The following is a 24,834-nucleotide window of genomic DNA, read 5'->3' as shown; positions in this document are numbered from 1 at the left end:
CCGCTTGAGGCTCAGCCACAAGCCCCTCAGAACTTCCCTGTTCTCCAGTTTGGTAGACGCCCCTCACCCCGTGCGGGGTCCCGCGCCCCCTCAGGGGAGGATCGGGAGGGAGCAGCCCAGGAGGCAGACTCCCTGGAAGACCTCGAGGGCCTCGAGGAGGCTCCTGATCCAGGCGGGGCCCCGGGGGACCCCGAGCCCACGGAGACCCACACGGAAGTTCATGGGCGACAGCGCTATGGCCGACTGAAGTTTAGTGATATCAAAGATCTTAAGGATGCTGTTGCCTCCTGTGGTCCGACCGCCCCCTTTTTTCTGAGCCTTTTAGAGTCCCTTAGAGAGGTCTGGCTCACCCCTAATGATTGGTTTTCCCTAACCCATGCCGTTTTAAGTCGTGGAGACTATCTGCTCTGGAAGGCGGATTATCATGATCACTGTCAGGACATGGCCCGGTGGAATCTCGCTGCGGGAGAGTCCTCCTTCTCCTGGGTACTGAGCAAATTCCTGGGTAATGCTCCCTTCTCCTCTAACGAGGTTCAGGCTCAGTTCCTTCCCAACCTTCTCACGCAGATTCAGGCGGCAGCCTTGAAGGCTTGGAAGGGTCTCCCAACCAAGAGTTCCGTTGTCACCTCTCTTGCCAAGGTCCGCCATGGCCCTAACGAACCCTACAATAACTTTGTCGGCCTCCTGATGGAGGCTGCTGAACGCCTCCTGGGGGGAGGAAATACTGATAATGAGCTCATTCACCACCTAGCCTATGAAAATGCCAATTCTATCTGCCAGGGCGTCCTTCGCCCTCACAAACGAGGCAAGACCCTCTCTGTGCACCAACGTAGACCCCATGTCTCACACAATTGGACTGGCTATCAGGGCGGCCTTTAAAGGTTTGACCAATACTCCCGTGACCAGTCTGACCGACCCTAGAGTCTGCTTTGGCTGCAACAAGCCTAGTCATCTCCGGCGCAACTGCCCAGAGCAGGGGTGGCCGCATGTGCCTCAGACATTAAGCCCAAGTGTGAGAGGGTACCACTGGGCATCCGAGTGCCAGATTGGAGTTGCCCCTCGCCCAGGAAACTTGTCGCAGGGCCACCCCAGGGTCCCGTAATGCAACAGGCAGCGGGGGCACTCCCGTTTCTTCCTCCCCAAACTCTGACGCCTCCGGCCATTGTTCCACCTCCAGCTTCGATTCCTTCCTGCGTGCCATCCCAGGCAGCTCCAAATTGGACCTCTGTACCACCTCCCCCACAATCTTAACCCAGGCGCAGGGACCTTAGCCCATCCCGTCAATTTCCAGGGGCCCCTGCCTGCCGGAATGGTTGGCCTCATTATCAGGAGGGGGAATCTTATATTGGAAGGATTCCAGGTCCTCCCCAGCACTATAGACGATACTCTCACTGACCAGCTTAGTGTTATGGCTGTTTCTACGTCCTCATTCCTGAGTATAGATCTGGGTGCCCGCATTGCTGAATTGCTCCTCATCCCACCCGGTGCCGCCCCTAGTGCCACTGGCCCCCCCGCCACCGGGGGTGTTTTGGGCTCAGGCTACAAAGGAGTGTAAGCCGCTCCTGACCCTCGCCGTCTTAGGCAGACCCTTTACTGGCCTTATAAATACTAGAGCTGATACTACCATCATTACTACCAGGGACTGGCCACCTGAATGGCCACTCTCCCCCTCTTTAACACACCTCCAGAGGATTGGCCATTCAAAAAAACCTGATGTTAAGTTTGGCTGAGCTCAAGTGGTGGACCCCCCGAAGGAAAGGAAGGCCACGTCCGCCCCTATGTCCTCCCCGACCTGCCTGTTAATCTGTGGGGGAGGGATGTGCTGTCCCAAATGGACCTGATCCTAGTAGATACCAAAGGCCTAGATATTTTGCTTCAGCAAGGCTATCTTTCCGGCCAAGGTCTGGGAAGGCACTCCCAAGGTCTCACTGAACCCGTGATGCCTTCCCCCTCTGTGGGATGACTAGGACTGGGAAATTTACCATAATGGCTGTTGACTTGCCTGTACCCCACACTGACAAGATCATCTGGTGATCAGATGACCCTGTGTGAGTAGATCAATGGCCCTGTCCTCAGAAAAACTGGCCGCAGCGGAGGCGCTAGTGCAGGAGCAGCTCGCTGCTGGACACATAGAACCAACCAATTCCCCCTGGAATACACCCATTTTTTTGATCAAGAAGAAATCGGGGAAGTGGTGCCTGCTCCAAGATCTGAAGGCAGTAAACAAGACCATGGTGGTCTTTGGAGCATTACAGCCTGGCTTGCCATCCCCCGTAGCCATCCCCGCCCTATGGCACAAGATCTTTATAGACCTAAAGAATTGCTTTTTCTCTATACTTCTCCACCCCGATGATCGCCCCAGGTTTGCTTTTAGTGTTCCGGTAACTAATTTTAGAGGCCCCATGAAGCATTTTCAGTGGAAAGTGCTGCCCCAAGGAATGGCCAACAGCCCTACCTTGTGTCAGAAGTATGTTGCGAGTGTTCTGGCCCCAATTAGGGAACAATGGCCAGATCTTTGTGTCGTCCATTACATGGATGATATTCTGCTTGCTGGCCCGCACCCAGATGAAGTTATGCGTTGCTGCGGACATATGATTGACACCTTGACTCACGCGGGGTTTTCCATAGCTCAAGACAAAATTCAGATGAGTGACCCCTACTCCTTCTTAGGCTTTCAGATCAATCGATCCAGGGTCAGAGTCCACAGGGCTCAGCTCATGACTTCCAAATTGAGGACTTTAAATGACTTTCAGCAGCTGCTAGGCAATATTAACTGGCTCCGACCCTGCCTTAAGCTGACACAGGATGACCTCAAGCCCCTGTTTGACACTCTTTGGGGTGATCCTGATCCTAGCTCTCCCCGGACACTCACGGATGATGCCCGACACGCCCTTGCTCTCGTAGAGCGCACCATTGATGAACAGTTTATCATTGCCCTGAACTATGAGCTCCCCTTTTCTCTGATAATTTTTGCGACCCCACACTCTCCTACAGGTCTTGTTTGGCAGACCCATCCCGTCTCCTGGTTGTCTCTGCCCTCGACCCCCAGACGAGTCCTCACTCCCTATTACTTTCTTGTTTCCTCATTGATTAGGCAAGGGAGGGAATTTTGCAGAAAATACTTCGGCTTGGAGCCTACCACCATTATTCAGCCCTACAACCGGGACCAGGTAACCTGGCTACTCCAGAATTCCGATGACTGGTCCATAGCCTGTGTCTCTTTCGAGGGACTCATAGATAATCATTACCTCCAGACAGACTGATTCAATTCTGCAAGATCCACAGATGGACCTTCCCCACGGTCACTAGAAAGAACCCCATTCCCGGGGCTCCCACTATCTTTTTACCGAGGGATCGTCTAATGGTGTGGCAGCTTATGTGCACCCAGAGAATGTTGTCTCCTCTCGCATGAGAGAACATTATCTCCTCTCACACGGACTATACATCCGCCCAGTTGGTGAAGCTGTCAGCCGTCTGTAAAGTCTTTCAGGACTTCCCCCAGACAGTCTTTAATCTATACACAGATAGTGCCTATGTAGCCTTTTCCGTTCCGCTCCTTGAGACTGTCAGCTATATTGAGGAATCCTCTCAGGCGACCCGTTTGTTCTTACAGATCCAACAGTGCATCCGCTCCCGCCATCTCCCCTTTTTTGTAGGCCACCTGAGAGCCCACTCTGGGCTCCCCGGCCCACTATCCGAAGGCAATGACAGGGCTGATCGGGCTACTCGGCTGATTGCAGCCTCTACTACCAGACCCCGTATCCGAGGCCACTAAGGCTCATGCACTTCATCACCTTAATGCTAATACTTTAAGAATGATGTTTAAAATCTCTCGAGATCAGGCCTGGCAAATTGTGAAGCAAAGCCAGTCGTGTGTCACCTTTTTGCCAGCACCCACCTGGGGGTCAACCCCAGAGGATTGGTGCCTAATGCCCTGTGGCAAATGGACATCACCCACGTCTCCTCCTTTGGACTGCTTAAGTATGTCCATGTGGTAATTGATACCTTCAGAGGATATATATGTGCTTCTGTGCACATGGGCGAGGCTTCTAAGAATGTCATTACTCATGTTCTTCACTGCCTGTCGATACTTGGGAAGCCGCAGTACATTAAAACAGATAATGGCCCAGGTTATATGGGAAAGAAATTCCAGAACTTCTGTAGGAAGTTTCAAATTCAACACTCCACTGGTATCCCCTATAATCCGCAAGGCCGGGGCATTGTGGAAAGAGCCCACTCTACCCTTAAAATGTATATCTTCAAATTGATGAAGGAAAGGGACCTGTATGCTGTCGCTAGTTCTCCTAAGACACTGCGATCCCACGTGCAGTTTGTGCTCAATTTCTTGAGCCTGGATAAGGATGGCCGCAGTTCTGCGGACCGTTTCTGGCATTCTGACTCCAAAAACTCCTATGCTATGGCTAAATGGAAGGACCCCCTCACTGCACAGTGACATGGCCCAGACCCGTTCCTGATCTGGGGCAGGGGACATGCCTGTGTCTATGACACCTGTGAGGGGGCTGCACGTTGACTCCCAGAGAGACTGCTCTGGCAAACAGATCTTATAATTCCTTCCAGGGATCTTGAAGGCCCTGAAAAACATTCTCCCTCTCTTTCAGATGTCAGCCCCAAGGAACGTCCTTTTGCCTCTGATTCTGATTCTGCTGACCCCATCGAACCTTCATAAGTCCTACGCCCTGCCTGCTGAACCCCATCGGGCAATTCCTGTCTGCTGGCAAGTCTTCGTGCGAGAGGCAGATGGAGACCGGAGTGTTCTTTCTCAGTGCGCCTTACAAACCCTTTCCTGGTTTCCTGACTTAGAGGTGGACTTCTGCTCTCTCATTCCCCTGTCATGGCAACCCTCCTGTCAAGCTAAATGGGAATCGGAGAACTACATCTGCCCCGGCCATAAGAAGATCTCAGGATGTGGAGATGCCACTGATTTTTTCTGCAAGCACTGGGGCTGCGAGACCGCTGGTACGGCTTATTGGGTTCGTGCCTCCACATCCGACCTGATTACTCTTTCTTCGGCACAGAGGTATCCTGGCACTATTCCATGCCAGCCCCCTGCTGGTGATCGCTACTGTAAGCTCCTTCGCTTTTCATTCACCACTGCTGGCAGGACGCTCCCGCCACTGCAATGGACTGGAGACGGACTTCTTTGGGGATTGCGCCTGTATGTTTTATCGGCCCCTGGCCTTCTTTTCGGTATTCGCCGGACCTTCCCCCGGTCCTTACCTGCGAGTTCCAATTCGAAGGCGCAGCCCCCCTTCACTTTTAGACCCCCTACCTTGACTCCTGCCACCCTGGTACCGACTCCTCCCCTGGGGCCCACCTCCTCACCCTCCCCTGCTGACTTGGCCCTTCATGATTCTTCAACTGCACTGCTTCAGCTCGTGTCGGCCACCTTCGACTCCTTGAATCGAACCTCCCCCGAGCTTACTGAATCCTGCTGGCTTTGCCTTCAGCCAGCCCCTCCCTTTTTTGATGCCATCGGTCACAATGTTTCCTATCTTATCTCCTCTTTGTCCCCCTCAAACTGGGGACCAGCTTGGGGATCTCGGTATCCCCGCCTTTCCTTGTCCTCGACTTCTGGCTCCGGCAACTGCATTGGTTCCGTTCCTCCAGCCTATTTTAGCCGCTGTGCCGTGATTACTCCCGACCCACATTTCTCCCCCGCCTCTTGGGTCACCCCAACTGACGATGCCTGGTGGCTTTGCTCAGTGACGGGCCTGACTCCTCATCTTGCTGCCTCTGCTTTTAACTCCTCTTTGGAATTCTGTATGACGGTTTTGGTGCTCCCACGTGTTTTATACCACCCTCCTTCTACCCTCTATGATTACTGGTTCCCACGCGACATCACTTTGCCCCACCGGTCCCGACGTGAGACTATAACGGCCCTCACCGTCGCTGCCCTGTTCACCCTTGGCCTTGCGGGCGCCGGTATGGGCATCACCGCCCTGACCTCACAGCACTCTAGTTTAGCTACACTTCGTGCCGCGGTGGACGCTGATTTGGAGCGGCTCGAACAGTCCATCTCACAACTTGAGGATTCCTTGACTTCCCTGTCGGAAGTAGCTCTCCAGAATCGCCGGGGACTGGAGTTGCTATTTATGAGGGAGGGGGGATTATGCGCAGCCCTGGGGGAGGAATGTTGCTTTTATGTTGACCACAGTGGCGTGATTAAAGACTCCATGCGCAAGCTTCGAGAAGGTTTGGAGCAGAGAAAAAGGGAGCGTGAGTCCTCCATTGCAGGATGGGGCCTCCATTCCCTGTTACCCTACTTATCACCCCTATTAGGACCGCTTACTGCTCTTTTATTATTTGCCACTATTGTCCCATGCATTTTTACTAGACTTAGTGCTTTTGTTAGACAACAGATAGCTTCTCTATCTGCCAACCCCATACAAGTGCATTACCACCGCCTGGCAATGGAAGAAGCTTCCCTGGACTATGCGGCCGCAAAATCTGCTGCTGCAGAGGATGGTTCACGGGTCGTGGTTGGTTGGACCCAAGCTTGAGTTGTTTATGGCCAGCTCCCCCGCCCCTCTCTGATCTGACATCTGGGTATGAAAGAGTCGGACTTTACCATATTCCAATTTTGTTCAGTCGCTAGGTGTCTGGCAAAGCACTGCCAGGGAGGCCTCATGGCTGCTTCCGACTCCCTGTGGAGTACACTGGGCCTGCATGGAGGTTTCCTCTGCCTAGCCTGGCCTTATTCCGCGGCTCCCCTCTGCTAGTAGGGTGAGCAGGGGAAACGGGCTCTGTTTACTCTCCTCCCATCCGCAAAACAGAGGTCTTCTTGATATCCTGGAGGGGTCCAGTTAGTCAATGCTCCCCCTAGCTGGTGTCTTTTATAATAAAGGAAGGGGGAGATGTGGGAAGCTGGCGCTTTAACTGACCAAGGGCCTAACTGACAAAGGGCCTACGTGCCTGTGCTATGTATGGTTATCTTGGCCTACATGACCCTGAACAAGCGGGTCCTGACTAGCGCAAATCTGGCACTGCGTCTGCTCTCGCCGCAGCCTATGCATATCCTGAGCTATGTATGGTTATCTAAAAGAAAACATTTGTCACAGCTAGCCCAAGAATAAGAAGTAACTGACACTGACTAATCAAGCATATGAAACATGTAGTTTTTGTAACTCTCCTAACCATATATGATATGACCTAGTGATGTAATTGCCTTCCGTGATGTAAGCATAGTTTCCTGCATCACAAAGTATATAATACCCCTGCTGCCCTGAATAAAGTCCTGTCCTGTCCTATCCTGTCTGCTGTCCTGTCTGCTCTGTCCTGTTTTCTCTGCATTATGTCTCTTGTGTCTTGTGTTCATTCAGTCGGTTCCTCCCTGCACCTACGGACCCTAGGGCCACCTCCGCGGGCCAGAGAGTGGTCTGGCGGGGGCCCCCCACCCGTATTAATGCTATTGAGGCTTATGCAGTACAGAGGCAAGGTCAGGGCAAATGCTTTAATTGTGGGAAATCAAGCCACTTCGGTAAGGACTGCAGGGCACATCCTAACCATGCCACTGTGAGAGCACTACCTGGACCTTGTCCACAATGCCGCATGGGAAACCACTGGGCCAGAGACTGCAGAGCCATAATTGCACCTCCTGGGCCCTGTCCCAAGTGTAAAAGGGGAGACCATTGGGCCAGAGATTGTCCCTCCAATCTTGGCATGTCGGGTGATTCAAATTCGGGAAATGTGCAGTGGGGCCAGCCCCAGGCCCCGCAAAATCAGGGGGCATTCCCATCGCAGAATCAGGAGACATTCCCAGCAGTGACCCTTTTCCCCAATGTGGAGTTTCAGAACTCCAGCCAATAGATTCACTGCAACCAGCCACGACAGGAAGCACAGTTTTTGATATCTTCTGCCCTGATATGGTTACTATAACCCCTGCCCAGTGTCCCTACAAATTAAACTCTGGTGTAAGGACCTATTCCACCAGGCACTATGGGCCTACTCTTAGGGAAAGCAGTTTGACTATTAATGGAACACTGTGGCTTTAAGCCCACCACCTCTCCATATTCAGTGGATATGTGGCATGTTAAGTAAAAAACAAAAAAAGGAGGTATTTCCCCACTTGAATGTATTAGAGAAACTCCTTGTAGGGGAAAAGTCTATGCTTGTATTATCACAGGTAACAGACCCACAAAGAAACTTTGGGTCTCATTAAATCTCATCAGAAGTCGAATTGATTCACCAAATTCAACCCTCAAACCATCAGAGACTACTTAACCCTCTAAACTCCATTCAGCCAAACTGATTTCAGCTGGAAGTCACAAGGAAATTGGAGGAGTCAGCAACAGAAAAAGTGCAAAAAAGTTTTCTAGCTTCTTTACAAGACTGTCTGACAATTTGTTAGACTTCTGATTGAAGTTCTTCAGAGACTCAATGATATGACCAATACCATTGCTGTTGGTGGAAGAGCTCTTCAAACCTCATCGAGACCTGTGATACCATCAAAATGCAGAAAAGTGATTCTCATCATCCTGGACAGTGCAGGACAATTGGACGCTTTATTACAAGCACTGCTCTGGGTGAAGGGTTGGACTGAAATCTTAGTACAACCAATAAGACTGTATTGTGATTTGGAATTGTTCCTCTAATTCAAATTTTTGTGTTTTTGTAAACAGAAAAGGGGGAGATGTAGAATAACATTACCACAAGGAGCTCAGTGCTACCACCATCACAGTGCTGCCATGTGAGGTGGTGGCCAGGCATTGGCCAGGCAGCCAGGGTAGGCAGTGACCAGGCGGTGACCAGATGGCCTGTCCGCCAGTGTAGAATAACATTGCCACAAGGAGCTCAGGTTATACCCATCACAGTGCTCCTGAGTCACTCCCATTTCTCTGTTTATCTGTAAACTCTTCTCTTTGCTCTCCTCCCCAGCCAGTTAATCACCTTTTCTCCCTAATCAGATTCTGTTAGCTTGTAAGATCAGATCCTTCTAGGGACACTGAACTTGTATTGTAAGTTATGTCCTTTGCATAGTTTACCTTAAAGCAGTGTCCTTTCTGTATGGACACAAGAAGACAGTTAACATTATGCTTTTGAAACTTGGGAGTTAATTGACTTCGAATAATATTCATTCTCGAACATCTGCTTTCTCGACTCAGTTGCCTTTAGTTCCTAGCACCTCAAAAGCAGGGTCCCGACGAGGGACTGAATGGACCCAGGGCAAACTGTGAGCTACCCTGGCATCGAAATGGGCCAGGCCAAAGCGCCACAATACTCAACTATAAGTTGAGGGCTTGATCATGGACAAATGCTGTCACGATCCAAAAGTAAGTAACGACAAGACTAGGACCCTGCTGGGCTAGGAAGACTAACCTGGCCTGAGGACTGATATATATATATATATATATATTATATATATATATATATATATATATATATATATATATATATAGCGAAGTATATAGTGAGATTTCCTCAGGAAGAACCAAACTGTAAGTTTATCTCTTACTGTGCTAATGCAGAATGACATTGCTAGAAATATTAGAAGTAGACTTACTACAACTATTTAAGTAGACTACTAGCTGAGGAAAGAACACACCCTTGTTGGGATCCCACCCTTGAGCAGATCTCCTAGTAATCTGGAATAAATCTCTTTAGATGAGATTTAATCCTTGAGCTAATCTCCTCGAGGAGTGGTCTTACCTCTCTTTGCTGATTTGTTAATGTTCAACCCACATTTGTGTCACCACCCTACATGATTGCTATATAAACTAAGACTGTAAGCCTGAAGGGGGCTTGGGGCTCGAGAGAGCAGAGACTGAGGCTCAGACGGAGGCTCGGGCAGAGGCTCAAGATTGGAATAAACTACAATTGATACCGACCAGCCTGGCCCTTGTTCATTGGTTCACCTGCCCATCGCCATCGACCTCCCTGAAGTGGGGGAGACGGCTCGAGACTACCGAACATGAGTGGCGGGAGAGATAGAGCGCCACCAGACCCTTCTGAAAACACACACACCAGGCCATCAGACAAGGCAGGCGACCAGGAAACCAGACAAGGCAGTGGAAACAAGGTGCCAGGCAGTGGAGAGGCAGCTGGGCCGCCAGGCCAGGCGGTGGCTTGACTGCCAGGCTGCGTGGCCAGGCAGCTGGGCCAGGCGGCAAGGTTTGGCACTGGCCAGACAGGAGACCAGACGGCCAGTTCTCCAGGTCAGGCATTGGTCAGGCGGCCAGGACGTCAGACAAGGCGGTGGCCAGGTGTGGCCAGGTGGCCAGGCGAGGCAGTCTCCAGGTGGTTGCCAGACAGCTGGGTTGCCAGACCAGTCGGTGGACAACTTGTGGCTAGGTGGCCGGGCTTCCAGGACATGCGGCGGCCAGGCATCCTGGCCACCAGTCTAAACAGTGGCCAGGTGGTGGCCAGGCAGCCGGGCCACCAGGTCAGGCAGTAGCCAGGCGGTGGCCAGGCTTGGCTAGGCGGCCAGGCCGCCAGGCCAGTTGGTGGCCAGGCAGTGATAAGGCACCCAGGCCACCTGACCAGGCGGTGGCAAGGCTGTGGCCAGGCAGCCAGACTGCCAGGCGAGGCGGTAGCCAGTCCTTGGTCAGGCTGCTGGGCCGCAAGGCCAGGGGTTGGTCAGGATTTGCCAGGCGGTGGACAGGCAGCAGGGCCACCAGGCCAGGCCATGGCCAGCCGGTGGCTTGGCAGCCGGACCTCAAGGCCAGACAGTGACCAAACTGCTGGGCCACCAAGCGAGGTGGTGGCCAGGCAGTGGCTAAGCAGCTGGGTCACCTGGACAGGCATTTGGCAGGCGGTGGCAAGGCCATCAGGGCGACAGACCAGGTGGTGGCGATGCATGGCCAGGCACCTGGGCTTCCAGGACCGGCGGTGGCCCAGAGGTGGCCAGATGGCCAGGCCACCAGACCAGGCAGTGGCCAGATGGCCAGGCCACCAGACTAGGCAGTGGCCAGATGGCCAGGCCACCAGACCAGGCAGTGGCCAGGTGATAACCAGGCAGCCTGACCACTAGGCCAGATGGTGGTCAGGAGGTGCCAAGTGGTTGACAGTTAGAGGGGCTGCCAGGCCAGGCTGTAAACAGGGTGTGGTTTGGCATCCAGGTTGTCATGGACTGACAAGGCGGCCGGGCCAACAGGTCAGGAGTTGGCCAGGATGTGGTAAGGCTGCCGGACCACTAGACCAGGCAATGGTCAGGCAGTAGCCAGGTGGCCGTGCCGCAGGGCCCCGCGGTGGTCAGGAGTTGGCAAGACGGCCAGGCCACCAGGTCAGTTCATGTCCAGGTGGCTGGGCTGCCAGGTCAGGCGGTGGCCATGCGGTGGTCAGGTGGCTGAGCATCCAGTTCAGGCGGTGGTCAGGTGATGCCAGGTGGTGGCCAGGCAGCCAGGATGACAGGCCAGTCAATGGTCAGGCGGTGCTAGGCAGTAGCTAGGTGGCTGAGCCGGCAGACAAGGCGGTGGCCAGGTGATGGACAGGCGGTGGCCAGGAGGCCGGGCTACATGACCCGGTGGTGGCCAAGCAGTGGAAAGGCAGCTGGGCTGCCAGGCAAAGCAGTGGCCATGTAGTGGTCAGGTGGCCGGGCTGCAGGGCCAATGGGTGACCAAGCTGTGGCCAGTCAGCCAGGGTAGGCGGTAGCCTGGTGGTAACCAGACACCCAGTCCGCCAGGCCAGGCCTTTGTCAGTCGACTGGGCTGCCAGACCAGTCGGTGACCAGGCGATGTTCAGGAGGCCAGGCTGCCAGGTGAATCGGTGGCCAGTCCAGCCGTGCATACGCAAACAGGAGATGTCGTGGTGTCCAGGAAATGTCCCCACCCACTCACACTCATTCTTCCTGGCACAACTTGGCCTGTCTTCTCCAGATTGGAAAGACTTTTTCTCCAGCTTGAAAGAAACCAAAGATAACCCAATCAATTACAACCCCTCTTAGGTAGATTTACCCAGTATTTCCTAATGATTTACCATCAGACAAACAAATGGCACTCAGGTACAGAATTGGGGGAACGGGGGTCACGGCTCTCCAGCAATACTCAGAGGCCTTGGGTTCACTCCCACAATATTCGGCCAACTGGGCCTGATGGTTCTGCAAAAACCTGCCCGGATGGTGCTGCTCAGACTCTGCAGTGCCAGGACCACCATGTCCACACTCAATGTGGGACGGGAGATACACAGTGTCAGTGGCAGAACTGGATTCCCTTAACCCCTGTGTTATCCAGCCATCCCCCAAATACAGAAATGTTTGGGGGTTTTGTTTGTTTCTAGGTCACAAGTGGCACTATTCAAGGCTCACTTCTGGCTGTATACTTAAGGCTCATTCCAGCAGTGCCCAGAGGACCTGGGCAGTCCACATTTAAAGCATGCCCTGCAGCCCTTTGAGTTATCTCCCTGGCCAACACTTCTACTCTTAAAACTGAAAGATTATAAAACAGGGCTGGAGAAATACTACAGTGGGTGGGACACTTGCCCGGCACACGGATGACCCAAGTTCAATACCAAGCACCACATAAGAGACCTTAAGTGCAAAGTCAAGAGTAAGCCCTGAGTACCACTGGGTGTTGCCCCAACCCCCACCAAAATAAAAAGGGCAAAGCACAGCATGAAACAAGTAGCTAAAACAAAGGGAGGGACAGAAAAACATCACAAGGCTGAGGCAGGTGCTTGCAACTCACCGGCCCTCTTTGAATGCTGGCACTGAATACTGTCCCCTGAGCACCACCAGTGACGAAGGGGGGCGGTGGGGAGAGGGACAAAGCCAGGAGTAGCACCTGCATGCCACCAGATACAGCCTGAGGACAAGAAAATGAAATAAAGAGCAGCTATCTGGTCCTTTTCTTCCCAGAGTCTAGAGTAGAGCCCGTTTCAGCAGCCTCTGTACGATGTGGTCCCGACCCACTGCATGGGGTCTCAGCCTTTGTCTAGGTGTAATCAGTCAGAACATCATCACACCACCCTCCACCGGGAAGCAGAATGAGAGGCCGAGGGTCTCTGCTCTCACAGCAGCCCGAGTCACCTCTGCACTGTTCCCACTTCCTGTCAGTGGGCCGGAGAAAGACAAGGCATGACCCAGTCCCCAACCAGCACCATGGCACACAGTTCAGGTGATCCCTTACCTTCCGTGCCGTGAGGATCTTGTCTGGAGGGGACACAGACATGTGCCTCCTCCACACTGTGTTTCTCTGCGGCACAACAGGGCCTGTGAGCGCTCCTCCTGTGCAGACGGCCACGGGCTCATCCATCAGGAACAGCACCGCTTCCGGTCAGCAGCTCTGTGTGACAAGGGATGCGTGTCGGGAACTGCTGCTCCATCAGGGGCCCACCCCAACCCGTGGGCAATCCCACATTGGATGTGGGGTCACAGCCCTGTAGGGGCTGACTCCACCCAACCCAAGAGTGGCTATCCATGAGGACCCCGATTACTGAGACAGTTCCTGAAATGTGCCTATTTCCTCGTCCTGTCCCAGGGAGACCCTCTCTGGCTACACTGAAGTGTGCCCCAAAGCCACTCTACTCTCTAAGCTGTGGCTGGCCCGTTTAAAGCACAATCTACACTACACAGAGAGTCATGATGTCTCTGAAAGTCAGTTAGAATGTAAGCAGGATGACGGTGATAGTCAGGAGACAATGGCGCCTGGGGTTTCCTGACTCAGGTGGCTCTGGCCACCAATAGGCCTGGAGGAGCCTCACAGCCACATCCCCACAGGAAGCACCACAGCTGTCTTGCCAATCACCTCCTGCACAGCCTGGCCCTTTACTGGACAGGCCACTCCAGTCATCCTCCCGCCCCAGTTGCAGGGGTCCCATGTGGACCCCTCTGAAGATATGCAGACAATATTCATTGTCCTGGGGGACAGCACACATCTGATCCATGGCCATGGAAAGCCAGATGGTGCCAAGTCACCGGACAGTGTGACCAGCAGCCCCACCTCCTTGCTTCTGGCCTAGATGCCACAGCCAACGTCTGACCCACACTGTAGGACTCTTCCATGCACCCTTCACTGGAACTGGCGTCCAGGTACAAGGGGATCCAGGGGCATTTCAGAGATAGAACTTTAGGCCAGACAGAGATAGCACAACAGGTGGGCTGGATGCAAGGCATTTGGGTTTGATTTCCAGCATCCCCTGAGCACCGCCAGCAGTAATTCCTGAGAGCGCAGAGTCAGGAATGACCAATGAGCATCACAGAGTGTGACCCCAAAACAAAAACAAACAAACAAACAAAAATAAAAACAACAAAAAGAAGAGAATTGGGGACTCCCGAGGAAATACTATGTCTGGCACTGACACGTCAGGCTCCCCCATAGGCACAAGTCTACAGCCACAAAGCATCACCCCCACAAGAAGTCTGTCTCACAGCATTTGCCCCCGTCCCCACCCCCCCAGGCGAGTCTGACAGAAGCACCTACAATCTGCTGACTTCTCTGAGTAAGAGCTTGGAAAGCTTTGGCAGTGTTCAAGCGAATGAAAAAAACAAGGTTGGTTCTCCTACTTCCAAGCTTCTCACCCCCACCCATGAGCACTGAGGAACAAGTACTGGAACATGAGACCCCGTCTAGCCCAACACAGCCCTGCCTTATACCTACAACACACAGCTCTGTCCCATACCCCTCGCAGTCCTGTCCAGAACGCTCCCACAAACAGCCCTGCCCCTTCCGACTCAGAGGCAGCCCTGCTCCATGGTCTCACACACAGCCCTGCCTTATGACCCCTCACACAGCTCTGTGCCATGCCCCCTCACGCAACCCTGCCCTGTGGCCCCCTCACACAGACAGACAGTTCTGCCCGGTAGCCCCTCACAGACAGTCCTGCCCCATGATCCCTCACACACACACAGCCCTGGCCAGTGTCCCCTGACACAGACAGCCCTCCCAGGAACCACCCCTTGATTTCGTCCATGGCTGCACACCAGGCTTACCACCCTCTTTCTGTTTATTTATTTATTTCTTTTTTAATCACACCGGCAATGTTCAGGGAGGACTCGTGGCTCTGCACCCAGGAATTGCTCCTGGAGGTGTTCTGGGGACCATATGGGATGCCAAGGATTGAACCTTGAGTTGGCTATATACAAGGCAAACGTACTACCCGTTGTACTGTCACTCTGGCCCCACCACCCTCTTTCTGGTGGACACCCCGGGGCCCTGTGAAGCTGTGGAGGATCTCTTTCCACCCCACGTCACACTCACGCGTGAAAGGAGCCTGTGCTCACCACCAGCTGTGGCTCATCCTCCTCCAGGTTCTGAAAGTGAACACTAAACCAGGCTGTGAGTTCATGCAGAGTGCCAGCTTTCTGGATATCAAAGCACAGCTCACCTTTCAACATCTGTGTGCAGGCAGAGAAACCAGAAACAGTCATGGATTCCATGTGCAGGTGACCTGAGGCCAATGGGTCTGCGAGCAAGAAAAAAAACCCTCCTCTATGTGACAGCCACGCCATCTTCAGCAATAATAATGCAGCAATAGTGGCACCAACCTATAGATGCTGGTTTCACCAACCACATGAAGAAATGAAAAATTCTCCGAGGGAAAGTAAATATGTTACAACTTGAACCATTAAATGCAAATGTTGCAGAAAATAAAATTTTAAAAAACACCGTTTTCAAACATCTTGGACTCATTTGCATGATTTTTCCTGTTCTGAAGTACTGCAGAAAACTTTCTGTACACAATTCTCACATATATATATAAAGTTCCAGGATTGGCCATCCATCAGGTGTGACCTCAACTCCTCCTTGGAGCACAGCTCTAATTGGGGGCTCCTGAAGCCACTAGCCAACTGGTGGCAAATGGAGAGCAATCAGGTATTTTAAGAATGTTGTCATCCTGGTTAAAGAAACTTTGGTACATTTACACAATGGAGTACTATGTAGCTGTTAGAAAAGAGGAAGTCATGAAATTTACATACAAGCGGTACTACATAGAAAGTATCAAGTTAAGCGAAATGACTCAGAAAGAAAGGGATAGACATGGAAAGATTGCATTCATCTGGGGACCATAAAGTAGCAAAACAGGAGACTAACACCCAAGAATGGCCAAGATTAGTACCAGGAATTTTACTCCATGGCTTGGAGGCCAGCCACATATGCTAGGGAAAAGGGAGCTCAGATAGAGAAGGGAGCACCAAATAAAAGGTGTTGGGAGGATCCTCCCAGGATGGGAGAAGCATGCTGAAAGTAGACTATAGACTGAATATGATTGCCACTCAATGCCTCTTTTGCAAACCACAGCACCCAATAAGAGAGAGAGAGAACAAAAGGGAATGCCCTGCCACAGAGGCAGGGTGAGATGGGGGGGTTGGGGGGTGGGAGGGATACTGGGATCCGTGGTGGTGGGAAATGGGCACTGGTGGAGGGATGGGTATTTGATCATTGTATAATTGAAACCCAAGCACAAAAATTTGTAAGTCTACAACTGTACCTCATGATGTCTCACTAATAAAAATTTTAAAAAAAAAAGAATGTTGTCATCAATAGAGCTAAAGCATCTTAGGGAATAATCTATTCAAATTGCACAATTAAAAACAATTGTTTGAATCTGAAGGTAGTGCAAACACTCAAGATTAACCAAAAATAACCAACGATGTTTTAGGGGATAACTATAAATAATATAATGAGAAGCTTTAAGAAAAAGACAACCTCGGCAAGGGGCTCGAACAACAGTATAGTAGGCAGGGCACTTGCCTTGCATGTGACCAACCCAGGTTCAATCCCTGTTATTCCATATGGTCCCCAGAGCACTGCAGGAGTGATCCCTGAATACAGACCAAAGAGTAAGCCCCGTACTCTACTGGGTGGGGCCCCAAAACAAAAATAAAATGTAAGAAAACATTGGTACTGGGAATGTGACTCACTACCTTGCATGTCTGTGAGGTGATGGGTTTGATGCCAGACATCACCAAAATGACTACTGAAAGAGAAAAGCAAGAAGGACAGTAAATACAAGAGAGACTGGACTGGAAATCAACAGTGAAAAGACCCATGAATGTGTCTAAACGGGGCATGACTGGGCCACTGGTGTGCAAGGAAGCCGTCCTCTTTGCTTACCTCCAGATCAGCGATCTGCATAGTCCTCATGTCCAACTGAAGTACGTGGATGGGTCAGAGAGACAGTCTTCAGGCTTCAAAACATTTGGGCTCGAAAAGAACTCCTTGATTGCTAAACTTGTGGCTCTTACTATAAATATCCACATCTTATGAGGCCCAGGGTCATGCCAGGGTAATGCCACCTGGGCCTCCAGGGCAGAAGTATAAGTGTATGACATTTTAAAGCAATAGTCACCACATCTGCCATTATTAGTTAGGGTATGGTGCCTTTGGTTTTAGAATCTGCTTATGGACTTCTGGAGGCCCCAGAATCACCCTGTTTGGAGTCACTCAACAGCAGCACTAACAAACACAGCAGACAGAAAGCATCCCAGCCAGGTGGCCCCACACACAGGGTCTAGAGCCTTATCCCACATGCTGAGCCAACCCCACATTACCCAGCAAGATTTCTCATTGTCCACAGAAATGTTCCAAATACTAAAAGCTAGAGTAACTCAGATATAACAAATCAAATATATATTTTTGGCTTTTTTGGGTCACACCCAGCAATGCACAGGAGTTGCTCCTGGTTCCTACACTCAGAAATCACTCCTGGCAGTGCTCGGGGACCATATGGGATGCTGGGAATCGAACCTGGGTCGGCCACGTGTAAGGCAAACGCCCTACCCGCTGTGCTATCGCTCCAGTGCCAATCAAATATATTTTACAGATTCTTACATATTTACTGATTTTCAATATTCTTGTGATAAAAATGATATTCCGAGAATTTGGAATAGCCAAAAAGGCAAGAATTTAGTTTTTCCATACGTCTCAGCATTTTTATAACCATTATTCTCCCCCAAAGTCGTACTGTGTGTGTGGCCCCACCGTCTCAGTGGGAGGGTGAGTGATTTTAGAATCTGCTTCTAAAACCCCAGGACCACATGCAGATGGGTTTCCCTCTGGGAACTTCCGGTTGAGCACATCCAGAAAGCAATGGATAGAAAAACCACGTTATGCTCAGAGTCAGCCCCACGCAAAGCCAGAACCTTGCCCACTGTCCTAGGTCTCTTACTGAGAAAGATTGGGGGTGGGGATGGAGTACATCATGTGGAGCTCTAAGGCTTCTCCTGCTCTGAACTCAGGAATCAGTCCTGGTGGGCTCAGAGGACCATATTTAGTGTCAGGGACAAAATCTGAGTCGCTCACGTGCAAGGCAGATGCCCTCCCCGCTGTGCTAGCTCTCTGGCCCCAGAACACATTTTTGTGCAGGAAGACTATGAGCCATTCTGTATAAAGAGCTTGTGTCTGTCCTTCCAATACATAACACTATAGCATCATCAGACATTCCTGAAAGCAACTGGGTACAACAGTTCACTGACAGAAATTGCATTAAGCACACAACAGGCAGCTCTTCCAGGGCTGTGGGTATGGGAAAAAGAACATGCCCTGTGGCAAAACCCAGCCACAGGCTCTGAAGATGATACCTAGATATTCATGGAAAGGCCCCACACCTCAGCTCTGTGGTACAGGATCCATTTTAAGTCCCTGCTGGTTTCATGGGCAAAACAGCACTGATTTTATATTATGTTCCAAGTATGACTGACACTGCAGTCTGATACATATTGGTGACCTTTAATCTTTTGTGATCTGAGTGTTCACATGATTGGCTACTCTTATCCAAGTGCACGTCTCTCTCTCTCTTTTAAATTTCATTTCTTTATTTTTGCTTTTGGGTCACTCCTGGCAGTTCTGGGATGTCAGGGATCAAACCCAGGTGTGGCACATACAAGGCAAATGCCCTACCCACTGCATTGTCTCTCCATCCCCATGTTCATCGTTTTATAATAGAATTGAAGATCTAACAAGGCACTGCAAGTCTAAGTGGTGACTGTGACAATTTCATGTGTAGATGCCAACGCAACAAGGTTCTCCTGAGCAGTGGAAGCCCCATACTCTGTGGGCTTCCGTCCCACCAGGACTGGAAAGCAGGTCCCTCTTGATCCCAACAGGTATGCACATATTCACACAGAGAACTTAAAAGCACCACAGACCCAATTCCAGTGCAGTGTGAGAGGAGCAAGCGACTCTCTCCCAGTCACCTGTCCCAGAGGCCCTGCGCTCAACACCACACTCACTTGCGGGCACTGAGGTGGAACTCACAGGCATTGTCCCAGAAGAGAACCTTGCTGCGGTAGTCCTGGTCTGCACTGTGGGGCCCAGGTGCAGTGCACCGTGGTTGGCCAGATGATCCCGGCCTCCTTCATCCACACATCCCAGGATGCACCGAGGGAAAGACAAAAGACAGATGAACAGTGACCAGGGCTGGGGTTGTGCAGAAATAGCACCAGCAACAGTGACAGGCTGTGCCTGCACAGACCTGCCGCCAGCAGCAAGCATTGCTCAGTGAGCTGCACTGAGTGTCTCACTCCACTCCTGTGTGTCTGTGTCCACACCTTTTCATATGAAAATTAAAAACTGGGTGCAGAAGGTCAGAAAAGTCCTCCAGTTCATCCCACCAACCTCTCAGAAACCAACCACATGATAGAGCCCAAGTTCTGCAGATTTCACTGTTGAAAGAAACAGTCTGGCCTGGCACAAGACATCATAGCTGGGAGTCATGGGCATCCATATGTAACCTGAGCAGAGGTGTCCACTGGAAGGGCTGAGGTGGCAGATGAAGGGTCTTCAAGAATGAGCTGAGGGAGGGTTCTGTGTTTATAAATGATGCAGGAATATTCACTTATAGGTTTTGGGCCACACCCGGCGATGCTCAGGGCTTACTCCTGACTCTGCACTCTGGGATCATTGCTGGGGGGCTTGGGGAACCATATGGGATGCCAGAAACCAATCCCAGGTGAACTGCATACAAGGTAGGTACCCTACCTGCTGTATTATTGCTCCAGCCCAACACAGGCAGGCTATACTCCAGAAAAGTGTGTGTGGTGCCCGCTGGACATGCAGCTCCCCAAAAGCCCAGCCACGGGGCCTGGTGGTCTTGATGCCTCAGTCACTGCACGACATCAGCAATGCACATGAACATGTGTGTGCAAGACTCACGCACAGTCATACCGACCCGTGTCTGAAAATATGTATGAAGACAAGTTTGCAGACGTGGACTCAAGGAAAGAACGCGTGTGTAAGAATGTGTACACAGATGTAAACGGGCCACTCATGCATCAGCGTGGCCTGACTGGCCCCCTGTTGGGGGCATCCAAAACGCCTTTTGCTGGACATGGTGCTGCCCAGACACCCCACCCGCACTTGGCTCTACTGCTGGGCGAGAGTGGCAAGGGCGCCATCTAGGGGCCATTCCGCTCAGCTCTGTGTGTCGGACTGCCCAGAAGGGCCAGACTTGGCAAGGGGTCGGGGCAGTGCAGAAGGAGAGGGGGTCCCATTCCCGCTTCACAGCTGCTCGGCAAGTTCACAAGGGCCAAAATCTTGGTCCTCAAAAAAGCATGACCAGGCCCGGACAGGCAGACCGGGGGGCATTTACCTTCTGGGGTCCTGCTCCATCGCCAGCACCACCCAGGGTGCCCCAGTGCCCGCAGGGTGACCTGACCTGTCATCAGGCCACCCCACACGTGGTTAGAGAGGCTGGGACCCACACGGGGGACGACAACACGGTATGGTCAAACAGTTGCTGAATCAGGGTGGGAGCCAGTGAAGAAGCAAGAAGATGCTTCGAAACAAATGAGCAGGAAAGCAAACCATGAGGACCAACGTGGCTACCACAGAAGCAGTACGACAGGGAGTGTGTAGCTATCCGGGCTTACACGGAACCATGAACACACGGGACTAAGTAACTAAGTTCGCGGCTCGAGAGCTAGAGAACAAGTGAATCCCGGGGGGTGGGGAATAATAAAAATTAGAGCAGAAATCAGTGATACACAAATTAAGAACGCAGCACAAATGATAAAATGAAATCAGGAGCTCGGTGTCTCAGAGAGCACACAGGATTGAAAACCACTTAGACTTGCGAAGACAAAAAATGATGATGAAAAGGGAAAAGCTACAACAAACACTCCTGAAGTGCAAAACTGTCTCCTAAGAGGTGTACAGGAACGGTTTGAGGCCATTAAGCTAGTGAACCCAGAAGAAATCGAGGAATTCTTAGAATCATAACTGCTAACAGCTGGCCGAAGTGCCATAATGCTTAACTCTAAGTTAAGAGCTTGGTCATGGACAAAATCTGTCATGATCTAAAAGTAATAACTAGATTTGGACACTGCTGGGTTAGGAATCATTTATCCGGCCTGAGCACTGTAATCTGAGTCTGTGGTAAGATGCCCCCAGGAGAGTCACCCTACAAGCCTAAAAGTGTCTATTACTGTGTCTATACAGAATGGTAAATATTCACTTATCACTTAATCACTTAATCACTTAATCCCCGTTATTCATCGATTTATTCGAGCGGGTGCCAGTAACGTCTCCATTCATCCCGGTTGCGTGCTAGCGTAGCCCAATGGTATCTGTTCGTTTTAGGAACATGTAGAGCCTCAAACCGATCATTTAGGGTCTTGACGAAGAAGTCTGACCATCTTATAGGTGGGCGTCCACGTGATCTTTTGATGTCTCGTGGAATCCAATCAGTAATGGCTCTAGTCCAGCGGTTGTCTGTAAACCTCATTACGTGTCCAGCCCATCTGATTTTTGATGTCTTGGCAAATGAGACAGCGTCCCTGATTCTTGAGCGTTGACGAAGATCAGAACTCCGGATTCTATCTCTCATTTGAGTGAATCGTGATATTCCAAGCATAGTTCTTTCGATTCCTCTTTGAGAGACCCGAATAGTGTTCTCATCCTGTTTTCGTAGGGTTCAGGTCTCTGAGGCATATGTTAATGCAGGAAGAATAGTGGAATCAAAGAGATGTGCTCGTAGCTGGAGGTTCTTTGTCCTTTTAGTTATTTCTTCAATGCTCTTGAAGGCATTCCAAGCCGCTCTCTTCCTCCTGCGCAACTCAGGTGCCAGGTCATTCATCATGTTGATTTCTCGACCTAAGTATATATAACTGTTGCATTCGGAGATGGTGGTTCCGTTGAGAGCGAATGGAGCGTCAGGAACAAGGCTGTTTCTCATAAACATTGTCTTCGCAAGATTCAGCTGTAGTCCGACCTTTCCACATTCACGGTCAAAGTCGTTCAGCATTTGTGCCGCTTGGCTGATGTTTGGTGTTATTAGAACGATGTCATCAGCAAAGCGGAGGTGGTGTAGTTGCCGACCATCTATCTTCACTCCCATGTTTTCCCATTCCAGCTGTCGCATGATGTTCTCGAGGGTGGCACTGAAGAGTTTTGGTGAAATGGTATCACCCTGCCGAACCCCTCTCTTGATATGGATGATTACTTCTTTGTAGAATGGTGAGATCTTGGTAGTGAATCCGCAATAGAGCTCACGAAGGATCCTGATGTATTGAGTTTGTACGCCCTGATTGGCTAGGGCTTCTATGACCGCTTCCGTCTCAACAGAATCAAAGGCCTTCTTTAAATCAATGAACGTTAGACAGAGTGGCATCTTGAACTCCCGAGATACCTCAATGAGCTTGGTTACTGTGTGGATATGGTCGATGGTACTGAATCCTTTTCGGAATCCAGCTTGTTCACATGGTTGTCCTTCATCTAGTGTTCTGCTAATCCTATTCAGGATGACTCGAGTGAAGAGTTTGTAGATGACAGACAATAGGCAGATTGGGCGATAGTTGCCAATGTCGTGGATGTCTCCTTTCTTGTATAGTAGTACAGTCCTGCTGGTTTTCCATTGGGATGGAACCTTGCATTCAGACAGGTAGCGTGTGAATGGTAAATATTAGGAAGGAGAATTAAAGATGCTAAGTAAGTGGCTGGTCTAAGGAGAGGAGAAACACATTAAGGGCCGTTTTGCCCCTGTGGGCTACAGGTGGTCCGGAAGTCTGGAAAAACATTTTTGATCGCGCTTCCCATGGGGAGGTGTGGTTGGGGAGGCGTGGTGAGAGGATTAAAAAAGAGTGGCTGCAGGGGCTGGAGCAATAGCACAGCAGGTAGGGCGTTTGCCTTGCATGCGGTCGACCCAGGTTCTATTCCCAGCATCCCATATGGTCCCCTGAGCACCGCCAGGAGTAATTCCTGAGTGCAGAGCCAGGAGTAACCCCTGAGCATCGCCAGGTATGACCCAAAAAGCAAAAATAAATAAATAAATAAATAAATAAATAAATAAAGAGCGGCTGCGGGGAGAAGGGGGTTGTTGGGGAGATGGATTGATGGTTGGAGAAATGGATGGATGGATTGTTGGATGGATGAAGGAATTGATTGATTGAAGGAGAGACGGTGAAGGAGACAGCGGTGGGGGGATGGATACAGCGGGAAGAAAGAATTGTGCGGTTAGGGAGAAATAGAGAGAGAGAGAGAGAGAGTTAAAGACAGCTGGGAGAGACGAGAGATTGAATAAATGACAACCAATCAGCAACCAGCTTGGCCTTCGTTCTTCCTTTGTCCATCCAAGGCAACAGCCGTCCCCGTGGAGAAGCGGCCCGAGAGCACCAAACGTGGGCAGCAAGAGAGAAGCGCCCAGAGAACCAAGAACAACCTTTCACATGTAATCCCCGCGCGTGTGAGGGGCTTACACAGCTCCTCGAGTGTGGGGACATTTACACACAACCATCCAGCCCTGCTTTGGTTGGCGAAAAGAAATCTGCCCAATTCTGCGATGAAATACAGTATCTGGCCAGGCAGCCCCTGAGTCACTCAGAGTCCCCCTGGAAATCTTCCGTGACTGAACACAGCCAGTTCCCCACCCACCCCCACCAGGGCTAGTTAGTGATCAGGGACCCTTCACACACACACACACACACACACACACACACACACACACACACACGCCTCTCCCTATTGCTAGAGAGGGAATGTGCCCCTCGGAGCTGCAGTAGGAGGCAGAAACCACTAGGGGGCGGCACAGCCCGTGGCACTGCCCGCTGTCGGGTGCTCAGGACACCCCCCCACCAGGGTCAGCAAGGCCACACCCTGCTCTCCTGAGCCACCTGCCAGGCTTCCCTGCAGGGATGCACAGCCTCAGGCTCTTGCTGTCCTGCACACCCCAGGAGGGCCATTCACCCCCCACTTCTAGCCAAACCACACAGTAGAGGGGCCAACTGACAGCCTCACATCCAGGTGGCCCAGGACGGCCACCAGGACCCCTGGGAATCTGTGCCTGGCTCCCTGGTCCAGGGCACCCTTCCCTGCCCCCGCCCCAGTTGTGATTCTTCTGAGCTATGTGCCCTCAGCACAGTCACCTCCAAGGGCACCCCACCCTCCCGAAAGGGGCCAGTGGGCAGGATGGACCCTATAAGTCACATTGGATGTCACTGTTGGAGAGAAGCCAGGAGATTGGTTGCTAGCCACCCCCTGTGTCTGTACCCAGCATGCACCTGGAATGGCCTGGTGTTCGACCCACAGTAGAGGGAGATCACCGCTGGCCTCTGTCCACCCTTGTGTCCTTTCAAGAAGATTGAGGCCAGCCTGTGTCCACTCCCAGCAACAGGGCTCACCCCGAGGGGTGGTGGAGAAGGTCAGAGGAAGCCGGCATGGACCGAATGACTTTTCTGGGTGCCCAAGCACAGGAAGGAGCTGGCCTGTCCCAGCCATGGGTGGGGTCTCCCCCCCAATCCCCCCCCTCCCGAAATGCCAACACCTCAGATCTCCGTCCCTGAAAACTTCCCAGCTCCCTGGTGGTGGACTGAGCAGAGAGCAACAACCGGAGAGCGAATGCAGGGAGGGGGAGTGCAGGGACTCCCGGCTTCAACAGCGTCCATCCACGAGAGGCAGGAGACAGGGGACACACACACAGACCTGCAGGGCATCTGGGGACACCCATCTC

The sequence above is a fragment of the Sorex fumeus genome, unplaced genomic scaffold (genome assembly GCF_029834395.1).
Source record: "Sorex fumeus unplaced genomic scaffold, SorFum_2.1 ptg000010l, whole genome shotgun sequence".
NCBI lineage: Eukaryota > Metazoa > Chordata > Mammalia > Eulipotyphla > Soricidae > Sorex > Sorex fumeus.
Note: the sequence above shows the minus strand (reverse complement) of the source record.